General features: G+C 38.8%; 1 pseudogene; it reads left to right on the forward strand.

The window, feature by feature from the left end:
* Positions 1–5587: 5587 nt before the first annotated feature.
* On the forward strand, positions 5588–6022 carry LOC120882227 (annotated as a pseudogene).
* Positions 6023–18216: the final 12194 nt, after the last annotated feature.

The raw sequence follows: 18216 nt of genomic DNA on the forward strand, positions 1-18216 counted from the left end.
TTATTTTTTTTTATTTTACTTTACAATTCTGTATTGGTTTTGCCATACATTGACTACATCCAATGTAGTCAGTGCTAACTACAGGGTTTTAATCTGTTGCACCTGTCACTTCCAAAGTGGTTCCCTCTTCTTTGTTTATTTTGGGTTCCTCTGTTTGCAAGTCTCTTCAGTGTCTAATTTCCTCCCTGACACAAGGAGGCGAAGGTGGTCACTTATTTAGGCTCACTTGTTCAGTTGTGCTGTGGAGAGGGAAGAAGTGAAGTGAAATGAAGTGGCTCAGTCGTGTCCGACTCTTGGCGACCCCATAGATTGTAGCTTACAAGGCTCCTCTGCCCATGGAATTTTCCAGGCAAGAGTACTGGAGTGGGTTGCCATTTCCTTCTCAAGGGGATCTTTCCGACCCAAGGATCGAACCCAGGTCTCCCACATTGTGGGCAGACACTTTACCGTCTGAGCCACCAGAGAAGAGGAACGCTGCAAACAAATATCACTGGCATTTTGGGGGATTGCTTGCAGTGTCTGGGCCACACTGGGTTTGCCCCAGCTCACAGTGCATGTGCTTTCCCAGTCTACTCTGTTCAGGCTCCAGGTTGCTCTGCAGAGGAACTGTCTAAAGCGAGCCCTGGGTTCCATGCACTTCACAGGTCTAAGCCACTCAAATTCAGGTTCTCAGTTACTCCACAAAGGCACAGACTCAGTTGGGCCTGCGTTTTGTGCCCTTCCCAGGCCTGAGCAGCTCAGGCGACCAGGTGCTTGGCGAGCACATTCTCCCAGGTGGGTAGTGCATCTTATCACCTCCCAGTCCCAGCCCCTCGGTTTCCTGGGTGCGCCACAAGAGTGCCATCTCAGGTGTGCCATGTGTCTCTTCTGGGGAGCTAATCTCTGACTACAACCCTTCTGGCAGATGTCAACCATCCAGGATCTCAGGAAGACTTGTTAGCAATTGGGAACCTGCTCCTAGTTTGGTGGAGGATGCCATCTCTGGAGCTGAGATTGCCCCTTGCCTTCCTGCTCTGGCTATCACTCACCTGCCTCTCAGCCACTGGTGGGTGGAGGGGCTAGTTTGCAGCTGATTAGCTCTCCTCTGGTGTTCACTCAGTCCTTTGTTCTGTGAGTTGGCTAGGCTGTACCTTAGAGCTTTTCATGGGAAAGTTCTCTCTCTCTCTCTCTCTCTCTCTCTCTCTCTCTCTTTTTTTTTTCCTCTCTGGCTATTCCACAATTTGGGTTGCTATCTTACATTAGCTCCCTCAGATTGCCTTCAGGGTATTCAGGCCTGGTCCTTACCCTAAGCATCCAGCCATGCCTTCTTGTTCAGCCCCCACTTGCACCTGGCAGACGCAAGCGTCAAGGGCTACTCCTCCCCTGGGAGTTGCAGTTAGGTGAATAATTTGTGGGATTTTTTTTTCTCCCCCTCCCAGTTATGATGTTCTCTGCGATTCCAAAACTCCCCACAGACCCACCAGTGAGAGGGTTTCCTGGTGTTTGGAAACTTCTCCTTCATGACTCCCTCCCTGAGACAGATATCTGTCCCTAACTCTTTTGTCTCACTTTTTATCTTTTATATTTTGTCCTATCTCCTTTCGAAGAGAATGGGCTGCCTTTCTGGGTGCCTGGTGTCCTCCACCAGCATTCAGAAGTTATTTTGTGGAATTTGCTCAGTGTTCAAATGATCTTTTGATGAATTTGCAGGGGGCAAAGTGGTCTCCCCATCCTATTCCTCCACCATCTTAGGACTACCTCCCTGTCTCTGCTTTTTAATATGCTGTAGAGGTTTAATATACTGTCTGAGGCACAGAGAAGTGCATAAAATATAGCTGCCAGGTTTAGATAATTCCAGAGAAGCCCCTTATAGAAGCAAACACACGTAACCAGGACCACGGTCAAGAAATAGAATGTTGCCAGCCTTCCAGCATACAACCACTGGTGTTTCTCCCAATCACAACCCACACCCTCCCCTATGGATATAGTTGTTATCTTGACTTTATGATAATCGTTTCTAAAATGCTTTTTTATAAACATGACTTTACAACTTTTGTATGCATTCCTAAGCAATACAGTTTATTTGGAGTTGTGTCAATGGAATCATACTGCATGCTCCCTTTTATGGCCTGCTTCTTTCATTCAATATCATATTTATTTGAGACACTCATCCATCTTGTTGGAAAAGGCAATGGCACCCCACCCCAGTACTCTTGCCTGGAAAATCCCATGGACAGAGGAGCCTGGTAGGCTGCAGTCCATGGGGTCGCTAAGAGTCAAACACGACTGAGCGACTTCACTTTCACTTTTCACTTCCATGCATTGAAGAAGGAAATGGCAACCCACTCCAGTATTCTTGCTTGGAGAATCCCAGGGACTGCAGAGCCTGGTGGGCTCCCATCTACGGGGTAGCACAGAGTTGGACACGACTAAAGCAACTTAGCAGCAGCAGCAGCATCCATCTTGTGCCTAGTAGCCTTAGACCTTTTGTCTCCATCATTGATTAGCATTCCAGTGCATGATTTTAGCAAAGTAATTGTGATGTGATTGTACCATTGTACACTGGATGAACACTGGGGCTGTTTTTAGCTTTTAATCATGAACAATGATGCAATGAAAATTCTTGGGCATTTTTCATGGGACTCATGTTTAAAAGTCTCTTGGGTATATATGCAAGAACAGAGTCACTGGCCCATAGAGTATACATATCCTCAGCTTTTCTACATGGTGCCAAATTGTTTTCTGTAGTGGTTGTACTGACTTATAGTTCCAGCAGCAACACAGAGAGTTCCTCTGCCTGCACATCTTCATCTACACCAAGTATTGCCAGAATTTAATTTACTTGTTTTCCTCTACTATTAAGTTTTTGCACATTCTCAAGTTTATGAACATTTTGGACATTTTCTCCTATGAAAATCCTGTTCATGTTCAACTCTTTCACCATTTTTCTATTCTATTCCCCATCTTGTTTTTACTGATATAGTGAGTTATTTACGTGTTTTAAATACCAATCCATTGGTGGTTATATGTGTGGCTAAAATAATCTTTTGCTTTGTTGTTTGTATTTTCTCTTCTGTGTTGTGCTTTGTGAACAGACTTTAATTAAGACATGCTTATTTATATAACATACTTAATGATAGCATAGTCAAAATTTATCATTCTTTTCCTTATGGCTAGTGCTTTTCTCTTTCAAGAAATCTGTCCCTGCCCTGAGCCCATGAAACTATTCTCTATATTGTCTTCTGAAATATTTATGGTTTTGCCTCTCACAGTTAGGTCATAATCCACCTACAAGTGATGTTTGTGTATAGTGCTGAGTAGGTTTTCTTTCTTTTTTTAAGTGGATATCTGATTGTTTCAGTGAACCACTTATTGAAAAGTCTGCCCTTTTCTGACTGATTTGCAGTTCTGCATGTGTCATAAATCAAACATCTACCTATGTACGGGCTAGTTTGTGAACTCTCTATTAAGTACCATGGCTCTATTTATCTGTCTACTTAAAATACCACAAACTCATCCCTACAGTTCTACAGCAAGTTCTGATATTTGAATAAGGCCACTCAACTCTCCCTTTTTCTTTGAAAATGTCTAGGTTATTTTTTGCCTCTCTTGAATCCTATTCAAATATCAATTCATCAGAAAAAATTCAACCAAAATCACATTTAGGGTTCTAATTGGGACTGCATTGCACTTTTAGATTTGATTTCTTGTCTATAATATAGAATGTCATTCAACAGATATGGTGTGCCTTTCCTTTTAATAAAAACTTCATTAATATGTCCCAGTAATACTTCATTTTTCCCATAAGAGAGCATTTTATCCTAGGCACTTCATATTTTACAAATACTGCCTTTGAAATTTTCATTTTGTAAATATGTTGCTGGTAAATAAAATAAAATTGACTTCTGAATGTTAATATTTTATCCTATAAACAGCCACCTAAACTCTTTTATTGATTCTACCAATTTGTCTGTAAATACCTGTAGAATTTAGTGTACAGAATTATATCATCTACAAATAGTGCCAGTTTCACGTCTTTCTTTCCAAGCACTTTGTTCCTTCTTTTCCCACATACTATACTTTCTTGGTGATAGTGGCCATTCTTACTTGATGAAACTCTCAAAAGAAAGCTTTCAGTAATTCCAAGGATGATATTTGCTGTAGGTGTTGTGTTCTGTAGCAATCTGGATCCAATAATTGAAAACTTCCCTAAAATGGGAAAGGAAATAGCCACTCAAGTCCAAGAAACCAAGAGAGCCCAAACAGGATAAACCTAAGGCAAAACACCCCAAGACACATATTAATCAAATTAATAAAGATCAAACACAAACAACAAATGTTAAAAGCAACAAGGGAAAAACAACAAATGAAACACAAGGGGATTCCTATAAGGATAACAGCTGATCTTTCAATAGAAACTCTTCAGGCCAGAAGGGAATGGCAGGACATACTTAAAGTGATGAAAGAGAAAAATCTATAACCCAATTTACTGTACCCAGCAAGGATCTCATTCAGATATGAAGGAGAAATCAAAAGCTTCACAGACAAGCAAAAGCTGAGAGAATTCAGTGCCACCAAACCAGCTCTCCAACAAATGCTAAAGGATCTTCTCTAGACAGGAAACACAGAAAGGGTGTATAAACTCAAACCCAAAACAACAAAGTAAATGGCAACGGGATCATACTTATCAATAATCACTTTAAATGTAAATGGGTTGAATGCCCCAACCAAAAGACAAAGACTGGCTGAATGGATACAAAAACAAGACCCCTATATATGCTGTCTACAAGAGACCCACCTCCAAACAAGGGGCACATACAGACTGAAAGTGAAGGGCTGGAAAAAGATATTTCATGCAAATGGAGACCAAAAGAAAGCAGGAGTAGCAATACTCATATCAGATAAAATAGACTTTAAAACAAAGGCTGTGAAAAGAGACAAAGAAGGACACTACATAATGATCAAAGGATCAATCCAAGAAGAAGATATAACAATTATCAATATATATGCACCCAACATAGGAGCACCACAATATGTAAGGCAAATGCTAATAAGTGGTGTTGGAGAGGACTCTTGAGAGCCCCTTGGACTGCAAGAAGATCCAACCAGTCCATTCTAAAGGAGATCAGTCCTGGGTGTGCATTGGAAGGACTGATGCTAAAGTTGAAACTCCAGTACTTTGGCCACCTCATGTGAAGAGTTGACTCATTGGAAAAGACCCTGATGCTGGGAGGCATTGGGGGCAGGAGGAGAAGGGGACGACAGAGGATGAGATGCCTGGATGGCATCACTGACTCGATGGACGTGAGTATGAGTGAACTCTGGGAGTTGGTGATGGACAGGGAGGCCTGGCGTGCTGAGATTCATGGGGTCACAAAGAGTCGGACATGACTGAGCAACTCAACTGAACTGAACAAGTATGAAAGGGGAAATACAATAACACAATAATAGTGGGAGGCTTTAATATGGCACTCAAACCTATGGATAGATCAACTAAACAGAAAATTAACAAGGAAACACGAACTTTAAATGATACAGTGGGGCCCACCCCAGGCTGGTGGTGAGCCGAGGGGTTAAGATGCTGGCTGGGCCCTGGGCTTATGGAGCCATGAACGGAGCAGGATCAGGCCCTAGCTGGCAGGTGCGAGTGTCCCGCTTCATCTCCTTCAGCACAACCCACCGCCTCCACAGCAAATTTCCTAGTAATGAAGAAAACTTGAAATTATTTGGGAAGTGCAACAACACAAATGGCCATGGGCACAATTATAAAGTTGTGGTGACAGTACATGGAGATTGATCCTGTTACAGGAATGGTCATGAATTTGACTGACCCCAAAGAGTATATGGAGAAGGCAATTATTAAGCCCCTTGATCATAAGAATTTGGTTTTAGATGTGCCGTATTTTACAGACATTGTAAGCACAACAGAAAATGTAGCCATATATATCTGGAAAATCTCCATAAATTTCTTCCTGTGGGAGTTCTTTATAAAGTAAAAGTATATGAAACCGACAATAATATTGTAGTCTATAAAGGAGAATAACTCTTAATTTCCATCCATATTTGAAGAAGAACTTTATCCCCTTGAAAAATTAAGACATCATCACCTAACTGTTGCACTTATGCATTGTGTTCTGGAATCATTGTAAGTGAGTCCTGTTCTAGACTCAAATCTATTTAAAAACGAAATTTGTAATGTATTCTGAGTATCATTTAAAGAGTCTTCAGCAAAATGTTCTGGTGTAGAATCGTTTGGAAGCAAAAGAAATCTGTTTTTTTTTTTTTCCATTATCTCATTTTTAGTATTCATTTTTTTCCTGGTATAATATAAATGGCAAAAATGTTTATAAGACTGACAGTAAGTGAATCTTATAAAAAATACTAGTGACCACAAAGTCTAGAAACAGAGACTACATGATATTTCTAGTAGATTGAGCTCCCTTGATTACTTCTTCTAGGATATGCTAAACGTGTTCCATTGGAAAAGGGAATGGCAAATCACTTCAGCATTCTTACCTTGAGAACCCCTTGAACAGTATGAAAAGGCAAAAGACATGGCACAGAAAGATGAAATCCCCAGGTCAGTAGGTGCCGAATATGCTGCTGGAGAAGAGTGGAGAAATAGCTCCAGAAGGAATGAAGAGGCTGAGCCAAAGTGAAAACAACGCCCAGCTGTGGATGTGTCTGGTGGTGAAAGTAAAGTCTGATGCTGTAAAGAACAATATTGCATAGGAACCTGTAATGTTAGGTCTATGAATCAAGGTAAATTGGAAGTGGTCTGACAGGAGATGGCAAGAGTGAACATCAGCATTTTAGGAATCAGTCCACTAAAATGGATTGTAAAGGGCTAATTTAATTCAGATGACCATTATATTTACTACTGTGGACAAGAATCCCTTAGAAGAAATGGAGTAGCTCTCATAGTCAACAAAACAGCCCAAAATGCAGTACTTGGGTGCAGTCTCAAAAATGACAAAATGAACTCTGTTCGTTTGCAAGGCAAACCGTTCAGTATCAAAATTCATTACAATATCAGTAATCCAAGTCTATGCCCCAACCACTAATGCTGAAGCTGAAGTTGAACGGTTCCATGAAGACCTATAAGACCTTCTAGAACTAACACCAAAAAAGATGTCCTTTTCATCATAAGGGACTGGACTGCAAACGTAGGAGGTTATGAGATACCTGGAGTAATAGACAAGTTAGGCTTTGGAGTACAAAATGAAGCAGGGCAAAGGCTAACAGAGTTTTGCCAAGAGAATGAACCGGTTATAGTGAACAGCCTTTTTGAACAACACAAGAGATGACCCTACACATGGTTACCACCAGATGGTCAATACTGAAATCAGACTGACTATATTTTTTGAAGGCAAAGGTGGAGAAGCTTTATACAGTCAGCAAAAACAAGACCAGGAGCTGACTGTGGCTCAGATCATGAACTTCTTATTGTAAAATTCAGACTTAAAGAAAGTAGGGAAAACCACTAGGCCATTCAGGTATGACCTAAATCAAATCCCTTATGATTATACAGTGGCAGTGACAAATAGATTCGATGGATTAGATCTGATAGAGTGCCTAAAGAACTATGGACAGAGGTTTGTGACATTGTACAAGAGGTGTTGATCAAAACCATCCCCAAGGAAAAGAAATGCAAGAAGGCAAAATGGTTGTCTGAGGAGGCCTTACAAATAGCTGAGAAAAGAAGAAAAGCAAAAGACAAATGAGAAAAGGTGCAAGCTTATTCAGTGAAAATTAGACCTGAATCATCTGGGACAATGCATTATAAATGAATGTACGAGGACTGATGGGAATGCCTTTTGGTAGTGCATGTTGTTCATTGCAAATTTGCTTATTGAACCATGAACTGCTAGTGAGGAACACTGAACATATCATAGAAGATGAATAAACTGTTTATGTATATTTGTCTGTTTTCAGACCTTTTGGCTACCTGGACAATTTAAACTCAAAAGACTGAAAAATAATCACACGTATTAAACCTTGTTAAGATAATCAGCATGAAAAGGATATGTTTCTCTGTACATCATCTCTTTATGGGAGTTTATCCTAGTTAATCTTGTTCTGTTCTGATCACTAAATTTACCTGCTTCAAGTGGAGCTGCTTTTGTGGCATTCATCTCTAGTATCTTTCTTCATACCAAAATCTACAAGAATATATTTGCTTTCTTCCCATAAAGAACAGATCTCACTTGTGTTCTCATTTGTATTTTAAACTCCTTAAATATAGGGTTTATTTTTCTCTCCACATAGCAACTAGTACACAATGGATTCTTAGAATGTTGCTGCCTGAAAAGAATAAAAGGACTTGTATTATGATTAGTACACTAAAAAAAAAACTTTCAAAGGAGTATACTTTTATTTTGAAGAGTTTTTAACTGCATGAATTTTACAATAAAATTTAACAATAAAAAATAAATAAATGATACAATGGACCAGTTAGATCTAATTAATATCTATAGGACATTTCACCCCAAAACAATGAATTTCACCTTTTTCTCAAGTGCACACAGAACCTTCTCCAGGATAGATAACATCCTGGGCCATAAATCTAGCCCTGGTAAATTCAAAAAAATTGAAATCATTCCAAGCATCTTTTCTGACCACAATGCAGTAAGATTAGATGTCAATTACAGGGAAAAAAACTTATTAAAAATTCCAACATATGGAGGTTAAACAACACGCTTCTGAATAACCAACAAATCACAAAAGAAATCAAAAAGGAAATCAAAATATGCATAGAAATGAATGAAAATGAAAACACAACAATCCAAAACCTATGGGACATTGCAAAAGCAATGCTAAGAGGAATGTTTATAGCAATACAGGCTTACCTTAAGAAACAAGAAAAAAGTCAAAGAAATAACTTAACTCTATACCTAAAGCAACTAAAAAAGGGAGAAATGAAGAACCCCAGGGTTAGTAGAAGGAAAGAAATCTTAAAAATTAGGGAAGAAATAAATACAAAATAAACAAGAGACCATAGTAAAAATCAACAAAGCCAAAAGCTGGTATTTGAGAAGATAAATAAAATTGACAAACCATTAGCCAGACTCATCAAGAAACAAATGGAGAAGAATCAAATCAACAAAATTAGAAACAAAAATGGAGAAATCACAACACACAAGACAGAAATACAAAGGATCATATGAGACTACTATCAGCAACTATATGCCAATAAAATGGACAACTTGGAAGAAACTGACAAATTCTTACAAAAGTATAACTTTCCAAAATGGGACCAGAACGAAATAGAAAATCTTAACAGACCCATCACAAGCACAGAAATCGAAACTGTAACCAGAAATCTTCCAGCAAACAAAAGCCCAGGACCAGACGGCTTCATAGCTGAATTCTACCAAAACTTTAGAGAAGAGCTAACACCTATCCTACTCAAACTCTTCCAGAAACTTGCAGAGGAAGGTGAACTTCCAAACTCATTCTATGAGGCCACCATCACCCTAATATCAAAACCAGACAAAGATGCCACAAAAAAAGAAAACTACAGGCCAATATCACTGATGAACATAGATGCAAAAATCCTTAACAAAATTCTAGCAAACAGAATCCAACAACATATTAAAAAGATCATGACCAAGTGGGCTTTATCCCAGGGATGCAAGGATTCTTTAAGATCCACAAATCAATGTGATACAACACATTAACAAATTGAAAGGTAAAAACCATATGATTATCTCAATAGATGCAGAGAAAGCCTTTGACAAAATTCAACATCCATTTATGATAAAACCCTCCAGAAAGCAGGCATAGAAGGAACATACTTCAACATAATAAAAGCCATATATGACAAACCCACAGCAAACATTATGCTCAATGGTGAAAATTTGAAAGCATTTCCCCTAAAGTCAGGAACAAGACAAGGGTGCCCACTCTCACCACTACTATTCAACATAGTTTTGGAAGTTTTGGCCACAGCAATCAGAGCAGGAAAAGAAACAAAAGGAATCCAGATTGGAAAAGAAGAAGTGAAACTCTTACTGTTTGCAGATGATATGATCATCTACATGGAAAACTCTAAAGACTCCACCAGAAAATTACTAGAACTAATCAATGAATATAGTAAAGTTGTGAAGCGAAGTGAAGTCTCTCAGTTGTGTCCAACTTTTTGCGACCCCATGGATTATAGCCTGCCAGGCTCCTCCGTAGTAAAGTTGAAGGATATAAAATTACAACAGAGAAATCCCTTGCATTCCTATACACTAACAATGAGAAAACAGAAAGAGAAATTAAGGAAACAATTCCATTCACCATTGCAACGAAAAGAATAAAATACTTATGAATATATCTACCTAAAGAAACAAAAGACCTATATATAGAAAACTATAAAACACTGATGAAAGTAATCAAAGAGGACACAAATAGATGGAGAAATATACCATGTTCATGGATTGGAAGATTCAATGTAGTGGAAATGAGTATACTACCCAAAGCAATCCATAGATTCAAAGCAACTCCTATCAAGCTAACAACGGTATTTTTCACAGAGCTAGAACAAATAATTTCACAATTTGTATGGAAATACAAAAACTAGAGCCAAAGCAATCTTGAAAAAGAAGAATGGAAGTGGAGGAATCAATCTGCCTGACTTCAGGCTATACTACAAAGCTACAGTCATCAAGACAATAAGGCACAGGCACAAAGAGAGAAATATTGATCAATGAAGCAAAATAGAAAGCCCAGAAATAAATGCATGCACCTATGGACACCTTATCTTTGACAAAGGAGGAAAGAATATACAATGGAGAAAAGACAATCTCTTTAACAAGTGGTGCTGGGAAAACTGGTCAACCACTTCTAAAAGAATGAAACTAGAACACTTTCTAACACCATACACCAAAATAAACTCAAAATGGATTGAAGATCTAAACATAAGACCAGAAACTATAAAACTCCTAGAGGAGAACATAGACAAAACACTCTCTGACATAAATCACAGCAGGATCCTCTATGATCCACCTCCCAGAGTAATGGAAATAAAAGAAAAAATAACCAAATGGGACCTAATTAAACATAAAAGCTTTGTGCAATGAAGGAAACTATAAGCAGGGTGAAAAGACAGCCTTCAGAATGGGAAAAAATAATAGCAAATGAAGCAACTGACAAACAACTAATCTCAAAAATATACAAGCACTTCTGCAGCTCAATTCCAGAAAAATCAATGACCCAATCAAAAAAATGGGCCAAAGAAATAAACAGACATTCCTCCAAAGAAGACATACAGATGGCTAACAAACACATGAAAAGATGTTCAACATCACTCCTTATCAGAGAAATGCAAATCAAAACCACAATGAGGTACTTACTGTCTCACACTGGCCAGAATGGGTGCTATCCAAAAGTCTACAAATAATAAATGCTGGAGAGGGTGTGGAGAAAAGGGAACCCTCTTACACCTGCTGGTGGGAATGCAAACTAGTACAGCCACTCTGGAGAACAGTGTGGAGATTCCTTAAAAAAATGGAAATAGAACTGCCATAGGACCCAGCAATTCCACTGCTGGGCATACACACCAAGGAAACCAGAATTGAAAGAGACACGTGTACCCCAGTGTTCATCACAGCACTGTTTACAAAGACAAGGACATGGAGGTGACCAGATGTCCATCTGCAGATGAATAGATATGAAAGCTGTGGTACATATACACAATGGGGTATTACTCAGCCATTAAAAAAAATACATTTGAATCAGTTCTAATGAGGTGGATGAAACTGGAGCTGAGTGAATACAAAGTGAAGTAAGTCACAAAGAACAGCACCAATACAGTATACTAAGGTATATATTTGGAATTTAGAAAGATGGTAATGATAACCTTATATGTGAAACAGCAAAAGAGACACAGATGTATAGAACAGTCTTTTGGCCTCTGGGACAAGGCAAGGGTTGGATGATCTGAGAGAATAGCATTGAAACATGCATATTATCATATATAAAACAGATTGCCAGTCCAGGTTCGATGCACGAGACAGGGTGCTCAGGGCTAGGATGCACTAGGATGACCCAGAGGGATGGGGTGGGGAGGGAGGTGGGAGGGGGGTTCAGGATGCAGAACACATGTATACCCATGTCTGATTCATGTCAGTGTATGGCAAAAGCACTACAATATTGTAAAGTAATTGGCCTCCAATTAAAATAAATAACTTTAAAAAAATCCTTCAGGCTAGGCTTCAGCAGTAAGTGAACCAAGAAATTCTGGATGTACAAGCTGGATTTAGAAAAGGCAGAGAAACCAGAGATCACATTGCCAACATCCATTGAATCATATAAAAAGCAAAGGAATTCCAGAAAAACATCTACCTCTGCTTCATTGACTATGTTAAAGCCTTCAACTGTGAGGATCACACACACACACACACACACACAAAAAAAAAAAAAAAACTATGGAAAATACTTAAAGGGATGGTGATACCACACCACCTTACCTGACTCCTTAGAAAAATATATGCAGGTCAAGAACCAACAATTAGAACCAGACATGGAACAATGGACTTCTTCAAAATCGGACAGGCTCGTGACGCTGCTTATTTAAGTTATATACAGAGTACATCATGTGAAATGCCAGGCTGGATGAATCACAAGCTGAAGTCAAGATTGCCAGAAGAAATATCAGCAACTTCAGATATACAGATGATTTCACTCTGATGGTAATAAGAGTGAACTAAAAGAACTAAAGAGCCTCCTGATCAGGGTGAAAGAGGAGAGTGAAAAGCTGGCTTAAAACTCAACATTCAATATACTAAGATCATGGCATCTGGTCCAATCATGCACTTCATGGCAAATAGATGGGGAAAAATTGGAAACAGTGTAGATTTTATTTTCTTGGGCTCTAAAATCACAGCAGATGTTGACTGCAGCCACGAACTTAAAAACTTCTGTTCCTTGGCAATAAAGCTGTGACAACACAGAGAGGGTATTAAAAAGCAGAGACATCATTTTGCCAACAAATATCTGTATAGTGAAGGCTATGGTTTTTTCCATTAGTCATGTATGGATATGAGAGTTGGACCAAAAGGAAGGCTGAGCGCTGAAGAATTGGTGCTTTTGAATTTTGGTGCTGGAGAAGACACTTGAGAGTCTCTTGCACAGCAAGCAAATCAAGGCAATCAAGCCTAAAGGTAATCACCGCTGAATATTCATTGGAAGATGAAGCTGAAGCCCCAATACTTTGGCCACCAGATGTGAAGAGTTGACTCATTGGAAAAGTTCCGGATGCTGGGAAAGATTGAGGGGGAGAGGAGAAGGGGACAACAGAGAAAGAGATGGTTGGTTGTCATCACCGACTCAATGGACAGGAATCTGAGAAGCCTGGCATGCTGCAGTCCATGGAGTCACAGAGTCAGATATGAGTTAGGTACTGAACAGAAACATGAGACATAGGCTGGGAGGAACCGAGTCAACTAAAATGACCCTTGTTCTGTCACTCCTGAACCATGGCAAAACAGTGAAAGTCCCCCTGTTGTGTCAATGGCAGAAAGGTACAGTCTTATTCCCTGTGTCTCTCACTCCAACCTGCTGTGCTCTGGCAGAGGATGCAGAGCAAGAATGCTGAAAGTTCACATAGTTGTTTCTCCCTGGTTCAACTGAGAGAAGAGGGGATGGGGCCAGGGTAAACTCTGTGTTACTTCTGGGGACCAGGTAGCTGTGCTTCGTGTTAACTATAGCACCACAGAAACCTCCCCATGCTGTGCATTTGCTCCTCAGAATATATCAATAATAATATCTGAGCATACCCAGGCTTCCTTACATAAGCTCCAGTTTTCCCCTAGGGATTATAGGGGTGAGAGAGTTTTCACTCACTTTCCCTTTCTTCTTACTATAAACACCCCAAACCACATTCAGAGATTGCATGGTCACTGCAAGACTTGGCGTAGCCCTGGGTTCTCTGCCATCTGCAAATTTGGTGCACTCTGACTGGCTCAGGGGAATTTGATCTCAAGAAAAGAACTCATGGGGCCAATCCTCTCCCTAAAGAATATCTGTCTGGGACCAGAAAATGAACCAGGGACTGATGGCCTGAGCCCTCCTCTGGAAAATTTTTTCACTGTCTGCCAACAGAGGGCATGGCTGGGAGGGACTATCTACTAAGCAGGGAACTTTGCATAACTTGACCCTCTGCCTTCCATAGCTGTTGGAAGTTTAACCCCCTTCATATCCTGAGGATGGTTTTACTTCTCAGAAGGATACATGGTATATTCCATTCATGATCTGGTGACCATAGAAACCACGATCTATCCACATTTATTTTCTTTTTGTTTTAATCAATTAATTAATTTATTTATTTATTTTATTTTACTTTACAATTCTGTATTGGTTTTTCCATACACTGACATGAATCCACCATGGGTGTACACATTTATCTTCAACTTCTGTTCATTTCACTGTTGTCCTCACACCCTGCCCCCTCCTCTAGGAGTTTGTTCCCCAGGGCCCCATGCCACAATTAGACAACCTCACATGGATCTGAACTTTGGCTTTGAGTTCTCTGTGAGGTAAACTTTGGACTCAGGCTCAGCACAGAGGGCAGGGCCTAGAATGAAAAGATGTTCCAAGCAAGATGACTACTTTGGTCAAAAAACAGAAACAAAAAAAACCTTTTCCTTGCAGCCTGCTCAGCAGGATCTATTGGTTTTCACATCATTTATCCCACACATGCAGATGCAACATGCTTGTTTAAAAACCTAGTGGACTCTGAGGCTAGAGCTGCCACTGACCATCTTTGACACAACAGAGAGCAAATCCACCTGACCACATACAGGTGTACCTTGGAGGTATTTCAAGTTTGGTTCCAGATTGCCACAATAAAACAAATACCAGTAAAGTGAGTCACATGAATTTGTAGGTTTCCCAGTGCTTATAAAAGTTATGTTTACCCTATACTGTTGTCTATTCAGTTTAAAAAATGCACCTACCTTAAATAAAAATATTAATAATTTATTGCTAAAAGTTACTTTAAAAGGTTTTTTTTTTTTTTTTCTTCCTCAGTATCTCCTAAACTCTCCAGGACCAGGCCAAAGTTTATTCCCAACCACTGCTGCGTTTTACCTCAGCCTGTTTTGCACATGACTTACCTTTCCAGAAAGGAAGCAATTTCGCCAAAATCAACTGTGGGCTGGTATGCAACTTTAGACTGATATCTTGAGGGACGAAGCGGTATTGGGAAAAAAGAACTGAGGACAGGAATTGGTTGAAACTTTTTGGTAACAGAACAGTCTGTAAAAACCCAGTTTGTACATTTGAGTCCTAGACTTACCAAGTGAAATTTGCAATAACTGCTCATCACTTTTTTGTTTTCCCAACAGCAGGTGCCTAGTCCAGAATGTTCCTTAAATTTAAGACTTCTGACACATATTTGTGCCTAGAAGTGGTTCACATCAGAATTAGACAGGCTCCTGGACTGGCAAACTGAAAAGCAGGACCTTCCTGGAGATGCACATTACTAATAGTATAGAAAAAAGCATATTTATAGAATACAAAGAAATAATTGTAAAATATGACCAAGAATGCAAAAAAGACAACACAACATTAAATAGAAAAAAATCTTGAACATTTTGATTTAGTATCATTTTAAAGAAAAGCTATTTGGGTAATAAGTTGACAAGCACTTGCCAGACCTTAAATTATTGGAGGATTCTTCCACTCCAAACATGCTTTTCCATTCCTTAAATTAGAAAATAAATCCATGTTTACATTTTCCTGAACACCTTACCACAATCAAAATGGTTACCAAACCCATCCTCTCCAAAAACTTCTTTTTTCCCCTTTGTATTACTTTCCTCTCTATTTAGCCCATCCCTGTCCCTAGGCAACCACTGATCTGCTTTCTTTCACTATTGTCTCAGTTTCACTAAATGCCTTTTGCATTTTGTTGAATTTTACATAAATATAATATTTTATATTCTCTCTTTTTTGGTCTTTTTTAACACAGCATAATTATTTTGAGATTTTTTTTCCAATGCTGTTATTTTGAGCAATAAGTTATTTCTTATTGTTGTTGTATGATGTTTCATCATATGACTAGTTAGGCTGTTTTCAGTTTTGAATACTACAAATAAGCTGCTATGGATATTCATGTACAAGTCTTTGAGAGACCTATGCTTTCATTTCACTTAGATAAAATCTTAAGAGCAGCACTATGTTAACTGTATGTTTAACATTTTAAGAAACCACCAAACTGTTTCCAAGTATCTGTAACATATCATCTCATCACTTACTCATATGATGAGGTTTTTTTTTTTTTTTTGGAACCATTCTAATAGGTGTGTTGTGATATATAATTTTAGCTTTAATGAATATCTCAATTGCTTATAAAGTTGAGCACCTTTTCATATGCTTAATTGCCACCAATTTATCTTATTTGCTGTGTCTGTTCAAATATTTTCCCATTTTATTTGTTTAGTTTACTTGTTACTGATTTTTAGCAGTTCTTTATAATATTCAAATTACAAGACCTTTGATAGTTATATATTTGCAGGTATTATCTCCTATTCTGTTTTACCTGTCATTTTCCTAACAATGTCCTTATTGGAGTGAATTATTTTAATTTGGATGATAACTTACTTATTGATTATGTCTATTATACTTCATAGTTTTGGCTACCTATTTATTTTTGCTCAATCCAAGTTCACTTAGATTTTTTCCTATCGTTTCTTCTAGAACTGTCATGGTGTTAGCTCTTAAAATTAAGTCTAATGTTGATTTCTACTTTTTAATCCTTTACTTTTATTATTGTGGTATATCACATTTATTGATTTGTATATATTGATACATCACTGCATCCCAGAATGTGTCTAAATTTGTTTTAGGTTGTGCCTGTTTTGTTTTATTTATTTTTTGATTGCAGGATAATTGCTTTACAATATTGTGTTGGTTTCTGCCATACAGCAACATCAATCAGCCATAGGTAGACACATGCCCCCTCCCACCTTAACCTCCCTCTCACTTCCCATAGCATTGCTTTTTCAGTAGTGTTTTGTTCAATTTCCACATTATTTGTGACTTTTTAAGTTTTCTTCCTGTTATTAATTTCTGTTCAGTTTCATACCATTGGAGTCAGGAAAGATACTTGATATATTTTCAGTCTTCTTGAATTTGTTAAGATTTCTCTTGTGCCAAACATATTATTCATCTTAGAGAATATTTCACGAGCTCTTAAGAATATGAATTGCTGCTTTGGATAGAAAGTTCTCCATATATCTGTTAGCTTCATTTGATCTAAGTTGTTGTTCAAGTCCAATTTTTCTTTATTGATTTTTCTGTCTGTGTTATTTATTCTTTGCTCATAGCGGGTTACTGATATCCCCTACTGTTATTGTATTGTTGCCTATTTCTACCTTTGGATCTGTCATAAATTGCCTTATTTATTTAGATGGTCTAATACTGGAGATATGTTCTCTTGAGGAACTGGCCACATATTTTGACCACATATTTTCTTTCTCTCTTATTACAGTTTTTGTCCTAAAATCTACTTTCTCTGAAATAAGTATGGCTAACCCTGCTCTCTTTTGCAGAGAAGGCCATGGCACCCCACTCCAGTACTCTTGCCTGGAAAATCCCATGGACAGAGGAGACTGGTAGGCTGCGGTCCATGGGGTCACGAAGAGTCAGACACAACTGAGCGACTTCCCTTTCATTTTTCACTTTCATGCATTGGAGAAGGAAATGGCAACCCACTCCAGTGTTCTTGCCTGGAGAATCCCAGGGACGGGGGAGCCTGGTGGGCTGCCATCTATGGGGTCACACAGAGTCGGACACGACTGAAGTGACTTAGCAGCAGCAGCAGCTCTCTTTTGTTATGTGTGTACACGGAATATCTTCTTTAGCCATTTACTTTGAGCATATGTATGTCTTTAAATCTGTAATGAGTTCACTGTAGGCAGCTTATGGTTGAGTCTTTTTTTAAAATTCCATTTAACCACCATGTCCTTTGATTGGACAATTTAGTCTATTTACATTTAAAATAATTTTTAATAAGTAAAACTTACTGGGGGCTACCCTAGTGGCTCAAGCAGTGAAGAATCTGCCTGCAATGCAGGAGACCCTGGGTTCAATCAATCCCTGGGTCAGGAAGATCCCCTGAAGAAGGGAATGGCAACCTACTTCAGTATTCTTACCTGGAGAATTCCAGAGTCAGAGGAGCCTGGCAAGCTACATTCCATGGAGTTGCAAGAATAAGACACGACTGAGTGACTAACAATTTCACTTTTA

This window comes from Oryx dammah, unplaced genomic scaffold, assembly GCF_014754425.2.
Source record: "Oryx dammah isolate SB20612 unplaced genomic scaffold, SCBI_Odam_1.1 HiC_scaffold_23, whole genome shotgun sequence".
Lineage (NCBI taxonomy): Eukaryota > Metazoa > Chordata > Mammalia > Artiodactyla > Bovidae > Oryx > Oryx dammah.